The sequence below is a fragment of the Pleurodeles waltl genome, chromosome 2_1 (assembly GCF_031143425.1).
Source record: "Pleurodeles waltl isolate 20211129_DDA chromosome 2_1, aPleWal1.hap1.20221129, whole genome shotgun sequence".
NCBI lineage: Eukaryota > Metazoa > Chordata > Amphibia > Caudata > Salamandridae > Pleurodeles > Pleurodeles waltl.
In genome coordinates this window covers 485,228,755-485,249,715 of record NC_090438.1, presented here as the reverse complement: position 1 = coordinate 485,249,715, position 20,961 = coordinate 485,228,755, and positions in this window count along the sequence as shown.

Sequence of the window (20,961 nt, the reverse complement as noted above, 5' to 3'; positions counted from 1 at the left end):
TTTTGTCTTATTTCTAATTTGCCTTTCTTTCTTTATTTTTAGTGGGATATCATTGGTGATTGCTGTGTAGTTGCTGGTGAATCAAGCTTTTTCAGGCAAGTGAGCGGTATAGTTTGTGAGTTTATAACTCTTACTAACAAAGCTACACTTTGTTACTTGTCTTACACAGTGCTGGTTGTTGGTGGTGAATTTGTCCAGTTAATTTTAGCAGGAGAGATTATGGCTAGCCGCAGGATGACCGCTCAGCAGGTGGTTGGTATGCTTTTTGAGTCACAGTCTGATCATGACTATGAGACGGACTCTGCATCTGAGGCAGAGGAGGAAGTCAGAGATTCTGGCAGTGATGTTTCTGTTGGAGGGGAATCTTCTGATGATGAAGCCACACTCAGTGCAGATGAAGGGCCTGTTTTAGAGGAGGACATTGATGTGCCAATAGTGCAGCAACCTGGAGCTGAAAGGTTTCCCGTTATAAGACCTGATGTCTGGGTTGCCCCAAACATGGAGCAGCCAGAGTTGCCTGCCTTTACTGGTCTCCTGGGGTGTAACGCCAATACAGAGAACTTTATGCCTATCAATTTCTTTGAGTTATTCATGGATGATATGTTTTTGGAAGAGATTGTTGAGCAGACTAATTTGTATGCGGAGCAGCATTTGAGGGACAACGCTGCTAGACTTAGGCCACACTCTAGAGCTGCCCAGTGGATTCCCACAAATTTGGAGGAGTTAAAAAAGTTTTTGGGTTTGACTTTTTTGATGGGGTTGATAAGGAAGCCGTCACTGGCTTCGTATTGGTCTACTAGTCCCTTGATGGCAACAGCTATATTTCCAGCGACCATGAGTCGTAATCGGTATTTGCTTCTTCTTAGGATGCTGCATTTTGTTGACAATGCATTAGCCTGGCCACAAGATCACCCAGATTCTGACCGTCTTTTTAAGATTAGGCCTGTACTTGATCATTTTGTAGATCGGTTTTCGGAGGTCTATGTTCCAGGCAAAGAGTTAAGTGTGGACGAGTCTTTGGTCCTCTTCAAGGGTCGTTTGGTTATTAGGCAGTACATTCCTAGCAAAAGGGCACGATATGGAATTAAATTGTATATGCTGTCTGAAAGTAGGACAGGATATGTGTATAGTTTCCATGTGTACACTGGTAGGGATTCCAATATTGACCCCCCTGGTTGTCCTCCCACTTTTGGAGTTACTGAGAAAATTGTGTGGGATCTTGGTAGACGACTGTTCAACAAAGGTCACCATTTGTATGTAGATAACTTCTACACTGGTGTGCAATTGTTCAAGGAATTGTTTAGAGTGGACACAGTTGCTTGTGGCACAATCCGTTCTAACCGGAAAGGCTATCCAAGGGAGCTTGTCTGTAAAAAACTTGAGAGAGGACAGTGCTGTGCCTTGCGGAACGAGGAGCTGCTAGCTTTGAAATTTTCAGACAAGAGGGATGTCTACATGCTAAGTACCATCCATGATGAGAGTACTTCCCCTGTGACTGTTTGGGGCCAGGTTGCTGAAGTGCGCAAACCTGTGTGCATTTTAGATTATAATAAGCACATGGGAGGTGTAGATAGAGTTGACCAGAGGTTGGAACCTTATACTGCTATTCGTAAGTCTTACGTTTGGTATAAGAAGTTAGCACTTCACCTCTTCCACTTAGCAACCTTCAATGCTTTTATTGTGTTTAGGGATAGGTCTCCAGAGTCAAAGATGACATTTGTGAAATTTCAGGAGTCAGTGATAGAGAGCCTTATTGTGGTGGAACAGGCAAGAGTTCCTAGAGAAGCAGTGGTGGAGGATGTGGCTAGATTGAAAGATCGCCACTTTGCTGAGCACATTCCTCCCACACCCAAAAAAGACTTTCCAGCTAAGAAATGTAGAGTGTGTTTTCGAAGAGGTATCCGGAGGGAGTCTCGAATGTACTGCCCGGATTGTCCTTCAAAGCCTGGGCTGTGTGTCGGTGCTTGTTTTAAGAATTACCACACCCAGAAGAATTTCTGGGAACAACCATGAGTGTAAACTCATGTCTGTTTTGTATTTTCATGTGTTTAGTTTCATGGTTAGCATTTCTGTCATGTTCTTAGTTAGAGCTTTTGTGTTTGTAGTTTTGTAATTCTTTCTACTTAGTTAGGGGTGCCTTTGTTAAAAAAAAAAAAAAAAATGATGCCATTGTGTGTGGAGTGGGGCTTGGCTGAGAGTGTACATATTGACTTGCTGTTGGCTACTGCAACACACTGCCAGCCAAACACCAGTCCACACACTCCCATCAGCTGGTGTGATTGTTGTATCAGGCATGTGGGCGTATGTAAGTGATGGGCCCTTGAGTGGCGCTGTCTGTCGATGTGAGTGTTGTAATGTGCTGGGCCCGTGGCTGGCGGTGTGAATGGCCTTGTGTGTGTCATGTATGAAAGTTGTGTGAATGGACTGTAAAGCGGTTGGTGCCTTGTCGCTGCTTTACAGCTCACGAGCTGTGAGTCATTGGTTCAGTTTTTTGCCTTTCAGTTACTAACCGTGCATTTCATTTTTGTGAAAGCTCTTGTTAGTAAAATTTGATCCACTGAACCATCACTCACCCTCGTGCCAAATCCAACCAGTATGTGTGGTAAAAATGACAAAACCTGCTCCGCTGTAATCAGGCGTCGCAGCACACCTGTGACACGCTAGGTGCCTCAGGTGGGACCCCAATGATGAGGCATGCCACCAACTTGGTTGGTGGGTGAAGGGTCTTTTTCACATAACCTAAGTGTGTTTCTTTTCAAAATTTTAGTGTTTGGCACATCACGGACGTATGTGGGCACATCAAAACGATATATTACAAAACTACCTGTGTTTGGGGGGGAGAGGGCACCTATGTTTTTGGTCCTGTGTGCGGCCTTCATCTAGGGAAACCTACCAAACCCAGACATTTTTTAAAACTAGACACCCCAAGGAGTCCAGGGAGGTGCGGCTTGCGTGGATCCCCCAACATTTTCTTACCCAGACTCCTCTGTAAACCTCAAAATGTGCTTAAAAAAGCATATTTTCCTTACTTTTCTTCGTAAGATCACCACTCCAGCACAAAATTCCTACTCCCCAGTGTTCCCCTCAGTCTCCCAAGTAAAATGACACCTCACTTATGTGGGTCCCCAAAGCAGAGTCAGTCTAAAGATGTATAAAAGAATATGTCCTTATAAACTTGCTGTGCTATCCCCTCTATCTCTACAAGTTTTGGGCCTTATTCTGTTGCAGGCACCTGGCCCACCCACACAAGTGAGGTATAATTTTTATCGGGAGACTTGGGGGAACGCTGGGTGGAAGGAAATTTGTGGCTCCACTCAGATTCCAGAACTTTCTGTCACCGAAATGTGTGGAAAATGTGTTTTTTTAGACAGAATTTGAGGTTTGCAAAGGATTCTGGGTAACAGAACCTGGTCAGAGCCACGCAAGTCACCCCATCTTGGATTCCCCTAGGTCTCTAGGTTTAAAAAATGCACAGGTTTGGTAGGTTTCCCTAGGTGCCGGCTGAGCTAGAGGCCAAAATCTACAGGTAGGCACTGTTTTCAATGAAAAAATGTGATGTGTCCACGTTGCGTTTTGGGGTGCCTGCTGTCGCGGGCGCTAGGCCTACCCACACAAGTGAGGTATCATTTTTATCGGGAGACGTGGGGGAACGCTGGGTGGAAGGAAATTTGTGGCTCCTCTCAGATTCCAGAACTTTCTGCCACAGAAATGTGAGGAACATGTGTTTTTTTAGCCAAAATTTGAAGTTTGCAAAGGATTCTGGGTAACAGAACCTGGTCCGAGCCACCCAAGTCACCCCATCTTGGATTCCCCTTGGTCTCTAGTTTTCAGAAATGCACAGGTTTGGTAGGTTTCCCTAGGTGGCGGCTGAGCTACAAGCCAAAATCTACAGGTAGGCACTTTGCAAAAACACCTCTGTTTTCCTTCACAAATTTGGATGTGTCCACGTTGCGCTTTGGGGCGTTTCCTGTCGCGGGCGCTAGGCCTACCCACACAAGTGAGGTATCATTTTTATCGGGAGACGTGGGGGAACGCTGGGTGGAAGGAAATGTGTGGCTCCTCTCAGATTCCAGAACTTTCTGCCACAGAAATGTTAGGAACATGTGTTTTTTTAGCCAAATTTTGAGGTTTGCAAAGGATTCTGGGTAACAGAACCTGGTCCGAGCCACACAAGTCACCCCATCTTGGAATCCCCTAGGTCTCTAGTTTTCAGAAATGCACAGGTTTGGTAGGTTTCCCTAGGTGGCGGCTGAGCTACAGGCCAAAATCTACAGGTAGGCACTTTGCAAAAAACACCTCTGTTTTCATTCAAAAATTTGGCTGTGTCCACGTTGCGCTTTGGGGCATTTCCTGTCACGGGCGCTAGGCCTACGCACACAAGTGAGGTATCATTTTTATCGGGAGACGTGGGGGAACGCTAGGTGGAAGGAAATTCGTGGCTCCTCTGAGATTCCAGAACTTTCTGCCACAGAAATGTGAGGAACATGTGTTTTTTTAGCCAAATGTTGAGGTTTGCAAAGGATTCTGGGTAACAGAACCTGGTCCGAGCCACACAAGTCACCCCATCTTGGATTCCCCTAGGGCTCTAGTTTTCAGAAATGCACAGGTTTAGTAGGTTTCCCTAGGTGGCGGCTGAGCTACAAGCCAAAATCTACAGGTAGGCACTTTGCAAAAAACACGTCTGTTTTCCTTCACAAATTTGGATGTGTCCACGTTGCACTTTGGGGTGTTTTCTGTCGCGGGCGCTAGGCCTACCCACAAAAGTGAGGTATCATTTTTATCGGGAGACGTGGGGGAACGCTGGGTGGAAGGAAATTTGTGGCTCCTCTCAGATTCCAAAACTTTCTGCCACAGAAATGTGAGGAACATGTGTTTTTTTAGCCAAATTTTGAGGTTTGCAAAGGATTCTGGGTAACAGAACCTGGTCCGAGCCACACAAGTGACCCCATCTTGGATTCCCCTAGGTCTCTAGTTTTCAGAAATGCACAGGTTTGGTAGGTTTCCCTAGGTGGCGGCTGAGCTACAGGCCAAAATCTACAGGTAGGCACTTTGCAAAAAACACCTCTGTTTTCCTTCAAACATTTGGCTGTGTCCACGTCGCGCTTTGGGGCATTTCCTGTCACGGGCGCTAGGCCTACGCACACAAGTGAGGTATCATTTTTATCGGGAGACGTGGGGGAACGCTGGGTGGAAGGAAATTCGTGGCTCCTCTCAGATTCCAGAACTTTCTGCCACAGAAATGTGAGGAACATGTGTTTTTTTAGCCAAATTTTGAGGTTTGCAAAGGATTCTGGGTAACAGAACCTGGTCCGAGCCACACAAGTCACCCCATCTTGGATTCCCCTAGGTCTCTAGTTTTCAGAAATGCACAGGTTTGGTAGGTTTCCCTAGGTAGCGGCTGAGCTACAAGCCAAAATCTACAGGTAGGCACTTTGCAAAAAACACCTCTGTTTTCCTTCACAAATTTGGATGTGTCCACGTTGCGCTTTGGGGCGTTTTCTGTCGCGGGCGCTAGGCCTACCCACACAAGTGAGGTATCATTTTTATCGGGAGACGTGGTGGAACGCTGGGTGGAAGGAAATTTGTGGCTCCTCTCAGATTCCAGAACTTTCTGTCACAGAAATGTGAGGAACATGTGTTTTTTTAGCCAAATTTTGAGATTTGCAAAGGATTCTGGGTAACAGAACCTGGTCCGAGCCACACAAGTCACCCCATCTTGGATTCCCCTAGGTCTCTAGTTTTCAGAAATGCACAGGTTTGGTAGGTTTCCCTAGGTGGCGGCTGAGCTAGAGGCCAAAATCTACAGGTAGGCACTTTGCTAAAAACAGCTCTGTTTTCTGTGATGTGTCCACGTTGTGTTTTGGGGCATATCCTGTCGCGGGCGCTAGGCCTACCCACACAAGTGAGGTATCATTTTTATCGGGAGACTTGGGGGAACATAGAATAGCAAAACAAGTGTTATTGCCCCTTGTCTTTCTCTAAATTTTTTCCTTCCAAACGGAAGACAGTGTGTAAAAAAGACATCTATTTGAGAAATGCCCTGTAATTCACATGCTAGTATGGGCACTCAAGAATTCAGAGATGTGCAAATAACCACTGCTTCTCAACACCTTATCTTGTGCCCTTTTTGGAAATACAAAGGTTTTCTTGATAGCTATTTTTTACTCTTTATATTTCAGCAAATGAATTGCTGTATACCCGGCATAGATTGAAAACCCACTGCAGGGTGCAGGTCATTTATTGGCTCTGGGTACCTAGAGTTCTTGATGAACCTATAAGCCCTATATATCCCCGCAACCAGAAGAGTCCAGCAGACGTAACGGTATATTGCTTTCGAAAATCTGACATTGCTGGAAAAAGTTACAGAGTAAAACGTAGAGAAAAATTCATGTTTTTTTCACCTCAATTTCAATATTTTTCTTTTTCAGTTGTTATTTTCTGTAGGAAACCCTTGTAGGATCTACACAAGTTACCCCTTGCTGAATTCGGATTTTTGTCTACTTTTCAAAAATGTTGCGGTTTCTGGGATCCAGCGTTGGTTTCATGCCCATTTCTGTCACTGACTGGAAGGAGGCTGAAAGCACAAAAAATCTTTAAAATGGGGTATGTCCCCGTAAAATGCCAAAATTGTCTTGAAAAATTGGGTTTTCTGATTCAAGTCTGCCTGTTCCTGAAAGCTGGGAAGCTGGTGATTTTATCACCGCAAACCCTTTGTTGATGCCCTTTTCAGGCAAAAAACCACAAGCCTTCTTCTGCAGCCCATTTTTCCCATTTTTTTGAAAAAAACGAAATTTTCACTGTTTTTTGGCTAATTTCTTGGCCTCCTTCTGGGGAACCCACAAAGTCTGGGTACCTCTAGAATCCCTAGGATGTTGGAAAAAAAGGACGCAAATTTGGCGTGGGTAGCTTATGTGAACAAAAAGTTATGAGGGCCTAAGCGCAAACTGCTCCAAATAGCCAAAAAAAGGCTCGGCACAGGAGGGGGAAAAGGCCTGGCAGCGAAGGGGTTAAAAGAAATAATAAAATAATGGACTAAGACAGAGCAAGCTAAGTAGGTTAAAAGTCACTAGGTGACGGTGGCATAGACCTGCAAGCTAAAGGCTAAACTAACCTCCTGATTTGCAACAAAAATGAAATTGGATTCACTAGAAGGCAGTAGATCAGATGCAGTCAACTGCCACCACTCAATATCCACACATGAAGTGTACTTTGTACAGGTTTGGGTGGAGGACCCTTCCCTGCTGCTGCAACAGAAAATCCTCTCAAAGTGGTAGCTGGATCAAAGGTTAGATGCTCATGCCCAGAAGTTCTGAGTAACACACCCTCATTGCCCAATCTGGTGCTACTACAAAGACTTGTTACCACTTGATGCTGATCTTTTTTTTAGAACTCACAGGGGCAGCAGGGGAAGTCGTACAGGAGTCTGGTGCTCCATTCCAGCTGGAATGCCTCTGCTAGTGAGTGCTCTTGTGAGAATCCCAACACACAAAATATTTGACAGTATGCGGTCTCAAAGGGTTCTTACCATTGCTGTTGATGTTCTGCACCACCTTAGGTAGTAGATACTATTTGTGATCTCCCAGTGCCCCCATCCTCAAAGTTTTCTCTCCACTGCCATTGGTGCCCTACGCCACCCCGGATAGTAGATACTATTTACAATTTTCCAGATGCAGTCTGCTTATCCCATCCACTCCTACATTCATGGATCCTACCAGGTGGTTCTCGATTAGGAAAATTACCTGATGCTCTAACCAAATCTAGATGTGCTGATCCTCCTTACACAGGAAAGAGAACACCACTCTGCAAAAGTCCTGTCTTAATGGATAATAGGAAGGCCTTCAGAGCTAGATAAATGGCCTGCAACTCCAACAGATTGTTATGGAGCGGGGCTTCCATGTGATCACTTCCACTAAATGGCCTCCCCAACCCAAAAGTGATGTGTCCATCACCACCGTCAGCTCTAAAAAATCCGCAAAGAGGAAACAGGAGGCTACAGGGTTAAGAAGCCTCAGCACTGCACTAACACCGTCAGCATCTCAATCAACTCAGTCACATTCCTGGACACCCAAAAACACACCACTGTCACACCCTTGCTCAAGAAAGCATCCCCTGATCTAGCCTGACTCTTTAACTACAAGCCCATCTCCCTCCTGCCATACCTGGCTAAAGAACTAGAGAAATTAATCCACTGACACCTCAACCACCTCAGCATCCATCAGCTCCTCAATGCCATGAAGTTCAGATTTAGGCCCAACCTCAGTACAGAAACAGCACTCCTCACTGTCTCACACCAAATCCTCATTGGGCACCTGCATGGGATTGGCATCCAAGGACTTTCTCTCTACTGAATCTGCTCCTTCTTTATGGATAGATCTCAAGCTGTCAGCATGGCATCTCACTCCTTGGATGCCAGAAAACTCATCTGCAGTGTGCCTCATGGTTCATTGTTTAGCCCCACCATTTTCAATGCACACATGATCCCTCTGGCCGCTATCATCTGCGCATACAACATCCTCTCCTGTGCCAACAACACATAACTCATATATTCCTTCTTAGACAAGACCCCCAACACAAGAAACAAGTTCACCGCCTCCATGACCAAAGATGCTAACTGGATGAATGCCAGTTGTCTCAAGCTCAACACAGACAAAACAGAAGTACTGATTATGCACTTTATAGATACACATAACATACCAAAGGTCCAACGTAAGCTGGAGATCCTGCCCTTCTTCAGTGTAAGGAAACAGGGAGAGAAACAACTCTTTCCAAGTCTGGAAACCTTGTGATAGCTCTTTTGCAGCATAAGACTCTCATCTATTGTAACAGAATGGACAGATCCTCCTCTGAAAGTTGATCTGCTGTGTGGGTTAAATTTGTCAGGGCAAAAAGAAAGGGTAGGGCATAGTCATGCTGAATGATGCAGATGTGAATCCCTCCCAAGAACAAAGTGCTGAATCCTGTTCCCCACAAGAGGAGTGTGTGCTGCTAAGGACAAACTAAAGCATCTTGGTGGTTGTTCCTGCAGGGGAAGGGAATTGGGGAGACCAGAGCCTCTCCTGACATGTTTTGCCTGCCAGACCCATGTCCCTGGCCTCAAAAAGACTGGGGTGATTGCTGCATTGGCTATGGAGGCTGTTGGTGCCCATACATCAGCCCCCTGGAGTAGCATTGGAATTTTCTGAACTGATATGGAAGCAGCTCAGCAGAGCCAGGGAGCATGCTGTGACTCTTCCTGTCTTTAAATTGCTCCAAGGAAAAATCTGCATTTGCACTGAAAAGGCATATGCCATCAAAGGGCATATCCATGAAGGAGGCTTGTACATTTCTAGAAAATCCTGTAGAATGCATTCACATTAGGAGCATACGACTGGTGCCAACTGTCCTTCCCTAGCAATAAGTTTCTATTTAGGCCATCATGAACCACATATTTGGCTGTGTCTTATCTACCATGAATTGAAAGAATGGAGAGGCCCTAAGGTCTACCCGGTCGGTTGGAAAGACTTTGCTGGCCATGTCCTAGAAGGCACGTGTAAAGTGACCTAATAAACAGCACTGACCGATCTCAGTGCTAGGCTAGCAGAAGAAAATATAGGGCAGATTTAGGAAAAGTGGCGCTGCACCCAGTGCAGCGTCACTTTCCTTGCACTACTTAGCTCCCCCTACCACCACCATGTGTGTGGCACATTTAAAATAAGTCGCACTATGGGGCAGGCTAGGGGCAGAAGAATTCTTGATGCTATTGAGGCATTCAGGGTTAGCTCCAAAATTTTAGGGCTAACCCTCAACAGTACATGGGGCCCATAGTAACCAATGATGTGCCCCCTTTCAACACCTGCTCTGAGCAGGCGTTAAAAAATGCTGAAAAAAATGGCACAAATAAATCTTTTAGATTTCTTTGCACCATTTTTCGCCCCCCTCAATGGGGGAATGCCCTCCTTGCAAACATTATGCCTGGCGCAGGCATAATGTGGCACAAGGGGTTACAAAATCGCACAGTGCATGCATTGCACCACTTTGTAAATCTGGTGTGGTTATTTTGACCTTGTTGGGTCACGTTAGCGTAAAGAAAAAAATGATGCTAATGTGGCGCAAAGAGATGCTAGGCCCCCTTAAATCTGGGCCTATATGTTTTCTAAATCCCTCAATGAACTGAGGCCTGCTTTGGTAGTTTAAACCACAGCCACCAGGCTTTCTGGAGTAGTATGTTCAGTGAAAAAATCAGGATCACCAGGATCCCATATGTGACACTTGGCTACCTGCCTCTTCACCTATGGGCAGGAAATGGGCTGTAACCAACTGGCCATCCTGGTATTGGAGGGGGCGTTGTTTACGGACGTTGTTTACGGACGTTGTTTATGGACGTTTATTTTAGTCTCTAAGGAAGGCAGCTGCAAATTCTGAGCTTTAGCTGCCTCTTGTGACACTAATGCAAATTATACCATCTCTTCTGTTGGCAGCTCAAGTGGTGAATCAAACACTACTTCTGGGGAGGTTTGACCTTTTTGTCCATGTAAAAGTTGTCATTTGCATAGTGAGGAGAGACAAAACCATCCCCTTTCCCACCACCATCCTCTTCCTCTTTGGGTGTACCCTCTTGGACAATACAATGTTTAGAGTTAGAGCCAAAAAGAAAATGGAGCCTTTCTTGGAGTTTCAGCTCTGATAGAGGCAGTTGGTAAGAGTCACACGTATGACAACTGTTTGTGCTTTTGCAATCTCTTTGGGCAACATCGGTTGATAATGGGCTGAAATCAGTTCATTGCTGGACATCAAAATCAGCACCAGATCCTCTTCTGGTGGGTGCAGGAGTGGATGTCTGTACCAGAGTCAGATTGGGCCCAGAACGGGTCCCAGTAGTCAGATGTCTCTGAAGATGGATTTGATCCCTAAAACCAGAGACACGCCTCATGCAGGTCTGTGACCGACATCTGCTTTCTACAGTCTTGACATGGTTTGACGCCAATTGTTTTAGGAGGGGTTATCATTCCATACCACCCTGGATTAAGCTTGGAACACATCTCATCAGAAGGCTGATAAATTGGCTTCAGTGCTCCCGGTCTGTGTTGCAAGGCTCTGCTTCTTCAATTGCAGGGTGGTATTGAGCTGGTGTGAACCCCACACAACCACATAGAGGCACACATGAGCATTGCTGTAGAAAAATGTGCTGATCCAGTCTGAGGCCGGGGGAATATTCTACAGTGAGAAATCTGGGTTTAGAATTATCCATAAGAAATTCCTGTTTGATGCACCAGTTCCAACACACAGATGGACTCTAGATTCCGTATTTCCAATGTATTCTGAAATGGTTGTTTTTCCCAGTGCCTTGAATTTACCACAGTGAGATATGGTGCTATAGAAAACTCCTAATAAGTAATCTGTTTGTTATCTGGAAGCACTCACCCTCTAGACTCATTGTACCATGAACTACCGTAGCATGATCTAGTGTTTACACCTAGACCCACCCACTACTGCTGTGTGTCATGTTTACCTCCTACCACAATCACTGTCTATAGTCTCATTCATATCACGGTTATCAATGGCAGTTCACACAATCCAGCTGTCCCTTAGGTAAGTGATAAATAATTGTTCTTCTACTGTCATCATGGCCAGAGCATCTGGGCCCCTATACTTTGCATGCAAATGTCGGCCTTCTACATTGTGCCAAGTCTACATTATGATCCACACAAGGTAGCATGTGGTCACTTTACCTTCCTCCTGTTTCCATCACATGGGGCAATAGCATGTACATACTGATAATCCATTACACTGTCAACAACTCAGTCATCAAAGTACAGTGCATAGTTTTCAACATCATGCCCAGGTTAGCACTTTCAAGAATGAACGCAGTGAACCCCTGTGAGAAATTGGGTTGCTGGTTGGGAGGGGTTTGAAGCCTTCTCAAGCAACAGCCACAATCCTTGTCAGGGTGAACCACAAAAGTCACTAAATTAACCTTGCTTAACCCTCTGGTAGCTTGGCGCAAAAGCAGTCAGGCTTAACTTAGAGGCAATGTGTAAAGTATTTATGCAGCACACAAACAGCAATAAAGTAAAAACACAAGAAAAATCCCTCACTAATTTAGAATAGAGTACAATTTGATAAATTATTTGACACCAAAATGACAAAAATCGAATCAGTATAACAAGAGATATGCAATTTCAAAGATTTATGGTAAGTATAGCGCCTAAAAGCACAAAGTGCCACAATTATCTGGTCATGAAAGACCAGGTAAAAGTCACAAGTTCAGGCCGACTGTAATGGAGCATGGGCCAGATACAAGGACCAGGTGAGCCCCACAAAAAAGTTACCATCTAAAGTTCAGTGTGAAGAGATCCGTTTACAGTGGGCAAGGCGGCGAGGAGCAGGGAGAGCATCACAGATGATCATTGATGAGGCACGAAGAGCAGGCAGGGTGTCGTAGACGGTCATCACTGCAGTGTTAAGATCCAGTTGGGCGTCACAGATGGTCATTGCTAGAGCTTTGCGTTGGCTGTAACCACTAGGCTGTCGATGCCACAGCACAAAGTGCAGACCTCGCGTTGACAGTCATCACTGGTGGTCACTGAAGCGCAAAGAGCCGAGTTCACTGGAGCTTAGCAATGGGCGGTTGGTGTGAGTGGCAAGATCTTGGTGCGAATGGGGCATGCTGGTGGTTATGAAGAGCCCAAAACTTCAGGAATACTCCTTTTCTTCTATTAGAAGCCTAACTGATGCCACACGAAGGATCCAGGACCAGGCAGGTGCAGTGCAGCAGGCCAGCTAGGCAGATGCAGGCATGACTTGGAACTGTAGGCCAGTTAACTAGCCCTTAGAGTCACTCAGCTAGCCTTGGATGAAGGGAGTAGTTCCAGTTCTTCTTTTCAGACAGCAGGGCAGGTCTTCTGGCAGCAGGGCAGTCCTTCTGTAGTGTCCATGGGCCAGGAGTGTACCCAAGAATGCCTCTGAGGGTCCCATTTGTTTGTCTGGAGCCCCGTTTCAGGTTGGAGAAACTTTGGGATTGTTCCCCTTAAGAAGTGTATGGAACTTACTGCCACCCTTCCCTGGTCTCAGGCTGTCTGGGGGCACAATAGGCTAGTGTGAAATCCTTTGTTCATGAGCTGAACTAGTGCCATTGAAGTGCACGTGTAGTAGGTGACAGCTCTGCCCCCCCATCAAGTAAGGATGGGCTATCCTGCCAACATCCAGGGCCTCTATTGTGATGGTGTTTGGGAATACATAAAGGCCAACTGCCAGCTACACCTCGGCATGTGACTCAGGATATTGGCTGCTGGAACGAAATGGTTAGGACAAGAAAATGCCAACTTTCTAAAACTGGCGTTTTCAGAATTGTGACTTAAAATTTGACGTTACCATTAAAAATTATGTAAACTACAATTCTTCAGACACCAAACATGAGATCCCTAACTGCTCCCAAACAAAAGTTCTCACTTATTATTAAATGTAATAAGGTAACCCATTGTTATCCTACGGGACAGGTAGGCCTTGCAATAGTGAAAAACTCATTTGAGAGATTTCATTACCAGGACATGTAAAACGTAAAAGTACATGTCCAACTTTTTGAATACAACTCACCCTGCGCTATGAACTATTTAGGGACTTCCCTATGTGTGTACTGAAAAGGAAGGATTGGGCCTGGTAAAAGGTTTATTTTGCTAGGTGGAAATGGCTGTTTAAAACTGCCCACATAGGCTGCAGTGGCAGACCTGATGTATGTTTTAAAGGGCTTATTGAGTGGGTGGCACAGTTAAGTGCTGTAGACCCACAAGTAGCATTTACTTTACAGGCCCTGAGTACATGTAGTGCAATTTTACTAGGGACTTATACGTCAATTAAAAATGCCAGTTGGGTGTAAGCCATTTTTACCATGTTTAAAGGAGAGAGCACAAGCATTTTATCCCTGGTTAGGAGTGGTAGAATTCAGTGAGTCCTAACAGCAAACAAAAACGGTTTTCCGAAAACAGGGAGATTGAAGACAAAAGGCTTGGGGTGGCCGTCCAGAGAGATATAGGCCCAACAAGTACTTACAACTAATTTCACAAATGCAAGTCAAGTTACGTACAGCGTGTGCTTGCCTCTCCTTCCCTCCCAATGCACCACCACAGTCCCCATTTCCCAAACAGCATCTAACCCACTCTCCATTCAAAATAGGTAATATTTTCCAAAAAAGTGATGCTTCTTATTACACCTAGCCAGTTACTAAATAGCTAACGGTACTGTCCTTCCATTTAGCACAGATATCCCAACATGAAGAATGTCCCAAAAAAGACAATCTGGTTACAATGCTAAACCTCATCCCTACTCCAAACGTGTTCTAGGACCTTAGTCACTTTAGGTTTCTAATAGGCGCTAAATAGGATTAAACTACATGGGTGTTAGCTCATGCCACCTTCAAATTTTTAGACTGTTACTTATACACCAATTGCATTTCCAGAAATGACTATCTTATCTTTTTTAAATATTTGGGTGGCCATATTAGAACAGAAAATGCTGGTTTAATGGGAGTGTGTCATTGTAATAATCAATTATTGGGGTCCTTTTGCACAATCTACAAATAGTATTAACTCTAAACACAGAAGCAAGCTACTATCTCTATAGGCTATGCAGGACCGACCCTCTCTTCTCAAAAGTGCACCACAACCTATTAAGCTTTCCCTTTTTCTTTTCTGCCACATATAGAATGCCTCATGTGCTATATATGGGCAGTAAAAAACAAAATAACTTGATTATGTTTACTCTTTCCACCACCATAAATTTTGAAGATCTTGAAATATCCATTAGCAGGAAAATATTTATGTCTACAGTTCATGCTATACAAAATCTACTTGTTAAGGTTCATGGCTTGTGTAGCATTATGGTCCTGATTTAAGAAAAGTGGTGCTGCACCCATAGAGGGGCCCTCTTTATAGTGTGCAAAGCTAGGCACACTATGCAGGGGGTCCAGGCAACCACACATTGGTTTATAGAGGTAAAAACTAGACCACCTAAAGCTTTCATTTTTATGGGAGCTTTGTCGAGCAGTTAGGCTAATCTTGGAGAAGTACAAAGCTTTTTTTGTACTTAAAGTATCAATAAATGAGATCACACACTCAAAAGAATACCTCAAGACTAATTTATCAAAATACTTCTAATTTTATAAACATTTTAAGACCAAGATCAACAGAATCTGGTAAGTACTTTTTAAGTTATGAATAAGGTTTTATGAAAAATAATCTTTTCTAGTGTAATTACGCACCATAGGATTCAATGGAGAAAATACTTTAAAAATGCAGATAAAATCAGGCAATGCGTTTACCAATGTCTTCTTTTGCAGGTATGTTGAGGTCGTCAGGGGCACTATGAACCATCTGGAGAAGTTTTGGTGGCTTTTGGATTCGGCGGGAGCAGCTGCAGGAAGTCGTTGGAGCTGGTGCCAGGGCACTGCAGGTGAACACTTGGAAAAGCACTGCACAAGCGGACTTAAAGGTAATCTGGTGGATCCCTTTGGGGTGTTGAGGTTGCAAGGGGTGGGGGACCCTTAGGACACAGCTGGATCTTTGGTGCAGGGCACAGGGCGGCCGGGTGCAGAGCGAGTTGGTGAGCCAGGAGCTATGCGCAAAGGTGCCCCTAGAAGCAGGAGGTGGGTCTCTTTGAGGGTTGCTTGTAGGTCAACAGAGGCACTTTGGTGAGAGGTCCAGGTGATTCCTGAAGTCCCTCAACTGAGACTTCCTCCTGGTCCTTTTTCAGTCCAAAATGGGCTGTCCTTCTGGGTGTCCGACATGAAGTGACTAGTATCTAGGGCTATTACAAGATCTGGACACTGTAGGGTGCAGTGCCACGAAACATTGCACACTGGCAAGATTTGGCCTCATGATCTGATAGACTAAGTTTGGTTTGGCTGCAGCATCCGGTTCCTTGGCCCACAGCCTGTCAGTGAAGTGGCCTTCACTGGGTCTTTGGTTCCTTGATGTTGTGGAGTGATGCCTTCACTGTGGAGAGAGATCTTTGGCAATTTATGAAGAGTGGAGGTCCTCTGGGGGTTTGTAGAGTCTGTCCAATGTCCAAACAATCCTTCAGCTGTGATAGTCGAGTCCTGGGTGCAGCAGACAGGGGTTCTCGCCTTTTCTTGGTGCAGCAGGACATCAGTTCTCATGTCTTGGGTCTTCTTTGTTGCTGGTCTTCTTTTGTCCTTGAAATCTAATTTCTTAGTCTGGGGGTGCCCACCGAATACTGTATTTCGTGGGCGTTTAAGGGGGTACCTAATAGTGAACAATGAGTCATCTCCCTTAGGGTGGCTACACCCACTAAGTGACCACTCCCTGTGGGCAGAGGTCACTTCCCTACATCTGACTGACTATTTTCCTTCCAAGCAAGATAGAGGAAAATTAAATGGAGGGATCACTTCGCATGCAACACCTTAGGGGTGGTGCAAGCTAGGACTGACCACTCCTTATGTCCTTTGTCTGGTTTCCCACCATTGCCCCCCCCCCACAAGTGAGGGTTAGCAACAGAGGCAGCCATCTCCTGCTAGCACCAGGATTGGGGGTCGATTCAAGTTTGAAGTTCGCTAGCAAGGCAGTGCACATTCCTGAGGGAAGGGGAGTTAGCACTTTCACCCAGGAAAGGCTTTCTTCTGGGTCCCAGGGAGCAAGATCTTCCACTTCAGTGACTCAGAATCTTGTCTGGTGGTGGCCGGCTGGTTGGGACCGGCCAGCAACCATGCCAGGGTAGTTAGCTTTTGCAGGGGGCACCTCTAAGGTGACCCCTGGGTACATTATGTTATAAATCCAATACTGATACCAGTTTCGACTTATCATTCTGAGTTGTTTGATACCGAACAACCCAGGTGTCAGGAATCCCCAAGGTGCCTCCTGCATTATCAGTCAACATCCCCAGGGATTAAGGTTAAATCATATCTCTGTTCTTGGTTAAACCTTCATGTTTCTACGTAAACATAATGTGCTGTGTTACACAACTGGTTTTATAAATGCTTGTTTTACCAATGCTTCTTTGCTACTGTGAGCAGGTGTAGACATGTGCTTCTAATCGGGTGTGGTGTATACATGTGCTTCTAATTTGGTGTGGTGACTCTTCCACATGTGGAAACTCAACTGCTTTCCTGATTGGCTATAAATAGCAGAGTGAAGCATGCCTTCCTGCTTGGCTTTGTTTTGCTTCCTGGTCTCAGCATCTGATTTGGCAGTCTAGCCCCTGCTGGCATCCTCGTATTCAGGACTTTTGAGGCAATTCTTTTCTTCCTTCCTGTACCAGCTGACACCAGGCATTCCTCCAGCACTCCGGAAAAGACTGCAGCTAAGTGACTAGTATTCTCCAGAGAGTTTGTTCTTTGAGCGCCGCGCATTCCTAGAACATCTGGTGTATTTCAGACCTCGTATTTTGGCAGAGTGCTTATCTTGAAGAGACAAATGCATTTCTGAACATTCTACATTATTATTGTAGTTACTTGCCTAAATGTGCTTCAGGAAATCTGCTTGAGCTCAAGTACCACAAAAAGTGACAGTGCAATTTAAAAGAGCATTTACGTGACTTTTCTTTCTCTAATAGCATAACTCTTGGATTTAAATTGTGTCATTCCTGCCTGTGTTTCAGGTTTGAGGCATTTGCTTTTGAAGGGTTTTTCACACACACAGTGAAACCAAACCAAACTGTGCCACCCTAACTGTTTAAACCCGAGGGGACATTTGTATTTCTTGGATTGGTTTTTTTCCTTTTAGTTTAACCCTATGCGTTCAGGAAAGTTGTATGTGATATAATGGATGACCGTGTTTGTCTTTCTTGTGCATGATAAGTGCAACCACAGTTTTAATTGTAGTGTCCAACAGTGAATCTCTGTGAAGCCAGCCCCTAGTGTCGCAGTACTTATTGTTATGGTACTCAGTTTGGGTTTTTGGTAATGCAGTGTTAGTAATTGTGCCAACAGTTATTATTATCATCCAAGAAAAGTGCTGGAGCACCCAGTGTTCTTCTACCGTTCCCGTGCCAATATCAGAAAGACAGATCCAGCTTCAAGGAAGTTGAGTGCACTAACTCTACTATCACTCTGTCAACAACGACCTGCCGCCCGAAGATACAGGGTGCCTGGCTGGACCGGCAAGACGTGGCAGTGTTTTGTCTCTTTCTTTTCCAATCCCCCTTTCCTTTTGGGGCACCTGCTGGGGTTTCTGTGTCTGCCAGGAAGTGCTGAGAGGTGTTCCAGGAGGTCGGGGCATACCATTGCCCCTACAGACATCCTGCTTTTCAGGTGAGTGGCCCCGTCTCGACACAAGGGATCAGTGTAGGAATCAAGTCCTGGGTGCAGCAAACAGGGTTTTGCGCCTTTTCTTGGTGCAGCAGGACTTCAATTCACATGTCTTGGGTCTTCTTTGTTACTGGTCTTCTTTTGTCATTGAAATCTAATTTCTTATTCAAGGGATGCCCACTATATAGTGTACTTAGTGGGTGTTTTAGGGGGGACCTAGTAGTGACCAATGGGTCATCTCCCTTAGGGTGGCTACACCCACTAAGTGACCACTTCCTGTGGGCAGAGGTCACTGCCCTACATCTGATTGACTATTTTCCTTCCAAGAAAGATGGAGGAAAATGAAATGGAGGGGTCACCTTTCATGCAACACCTTAGGGGTGGTGCAAGCAAGGACTGACCACTCCTCCCGTCCTGTGTCTGCTTTCCTGCCGTTGCTCCCACCAAAAATGAGGGTTTGCAACAGAGGCAGCCATCTCCTGCTAGCACCAGGCTTGGGGGTCTAGTTTCAAGTTTGAAGTTCACTAGCAGGGCAGCGCACATTCCTGAGGGAAAGGGTGTTAGCACCTCCACCCAGGAAAGGCTTTCTTCTGGGTCCCAGGGAGCAGGATCTCTCACTTCAGGGATTCAGAATCTTGTCTGGTGGTGGCCGGCTGGTTGGGACCGACCAGCAACCATGCCAGGGTAGTTAGCTTTTGCAGGGGGCACCTCTAAGGTGACCCCTGGGTACATTTTGTAATAAATCCAGTACTGGTACCAGTTTGGACTTATCATTCTGAGCTGTTTGATACTGAACAATCCAGGGTTCAGAGTAGCCATCAAGTCCTGGGTGCAGCAGACAGGGTTTGGCGCCTTTTCTTGGTGCAGCAGGACTTCAGTTTTCATGTCTTGGGTCTTCCTTATTCCTAGTCCTCTTTTGTCCCTGAAATCTAATTTCTTAGTCTAGGGGTTCCCACTGAATACTGTATTTAGTGGGAGTTTTAGGGGGTACCTATTAGTGACCAATGGGTCATCTCCCTTAGGGTGGCTACACCCACTAAGTGACCACTTCCTGTGGGCAGAGGTCACTTCCCTACACCTCATTGACTATTTTCCATCCAAGCAAGATGGAGGAAAATGAAATGGAGGGGTCACCTCTCATGCAACACATTAGGTGTGGTGCAAGCTAGGACTGACCACTCCTCCTGTCCTTCCTCTGGTTTCCCGCCGTTGCTCCCGCCAAAAGTGAGGGTTTGCAACAGAGGCAGCCATCTCCTGCTAGCAGCAGGCTTGGGGGTCGAGTTTCAAGTCTGAATTTCACTAGCAGGGCAGTGCACATTCCTGAGGGAAGGGCTGTTAGCACCTCCACCCAGGAAAGGTTTTTTTCTGGGTCCCAGGGAGAAAGATCTGGTGGTGGCTGGCTGGTTAGGACCGGCCAGCAACCATGCCAGGGTAGTTAGCTTTTGCAGGGTGCACCTCTAAGGTGACCCGTGGGTACATTTTGTAATAAATCCAATACTGGTGCCAGTTTGGACTTCTCATTCTGAGCTGTTTGATACTGAACAACCCAGGGTTCAGAGTAGCCATCAAGTCCTGGGAGAAGCAGACAGGGTTTTGCGCCTTTTCTTGGTGCAGCAGAACTTCAGTTCTCATGTCTTTGGTCTTATTTGTTGCTGGTCTTCTTTTGTCCTTTAAATCAAATTTCATAGTCAAGCGGTGCCCTCTCAATACAGTATTTAGTGGGCATTTTAGGGGGTAACTAGTAGTGACCAATGGGTCATCTCCCTTAGGTTGGTTACACCCACCACGTGACCACTTCGTGTGGGCAGAGGTCACTTCCCTATACCTGATTGACTATTTTCCTTCCAAGCAAGATGGAGGAAAATGAAATGGAGGGGTCACCCCGCATGCAACACCTTACAGGTGGTGCAGGCTAGGACTGACCACTCCTCCTGTCCTTTGTCTGGTTTCCTACCATTGCTCCCGCCAAAGTGAGGGTTTGCAACAGAGGCAGCCATCTCCTGCTAGCACCAGGCATGGGGGTCGAGTTCCGGTTTGAAGTTCGCTAGCAAGGCAGGGCACATTCCTGAGGGAAGGGGTGTTAACACCTCCACCCAGGAATGGCTTTCTTCTGGGTCCCAGGGAACAGGATCTCTCACCTCAGGGACTCAGAATCTTGTCTGGTGGTGGCCGGCTGGTTGGGACCGACCAGCAACCATGCCAGGGTAGTTAGCTTTTGCAGGGGGCACCTCTAAAGTGACCCCTGGGTACATTTTGTAATGAATCCAATACTGGTACCAGTTTGGACTTATCATTCTGTGTTGTTTGATACTGTTAGAAATTGGGTTTTTGGTTGGCAGTCAGGTTAACCCCTGTCCAAGCAAAAGCCCTCACTCTAGTCAGGGTAAGTCACACGCAATCCAAGATTATCCTGTGCCCACCCTCTGGTAGCTTGGCACGAGCAGTCAGGCTTAACTTAGAAGGCAATGTGTAAAGTATTTGTGCAATAAATCATACAATACCACCATATAGCACCACAAAAATACACCACACAGTGTTTAGAAAAATATATAATATTTATCAGGATAACTGTAGGTCAAAACGAATAAAGTTGCAATGTGAATTTGTAGAGATATCACTGAAAAGTGATATAAAGGGCCTGATTACAACTTTGGAGGACGGTGTTAAACCGTCCCAAAAGTGACGGATATACCACCTACCGTATTACGAGTTCCATAGGATATAAT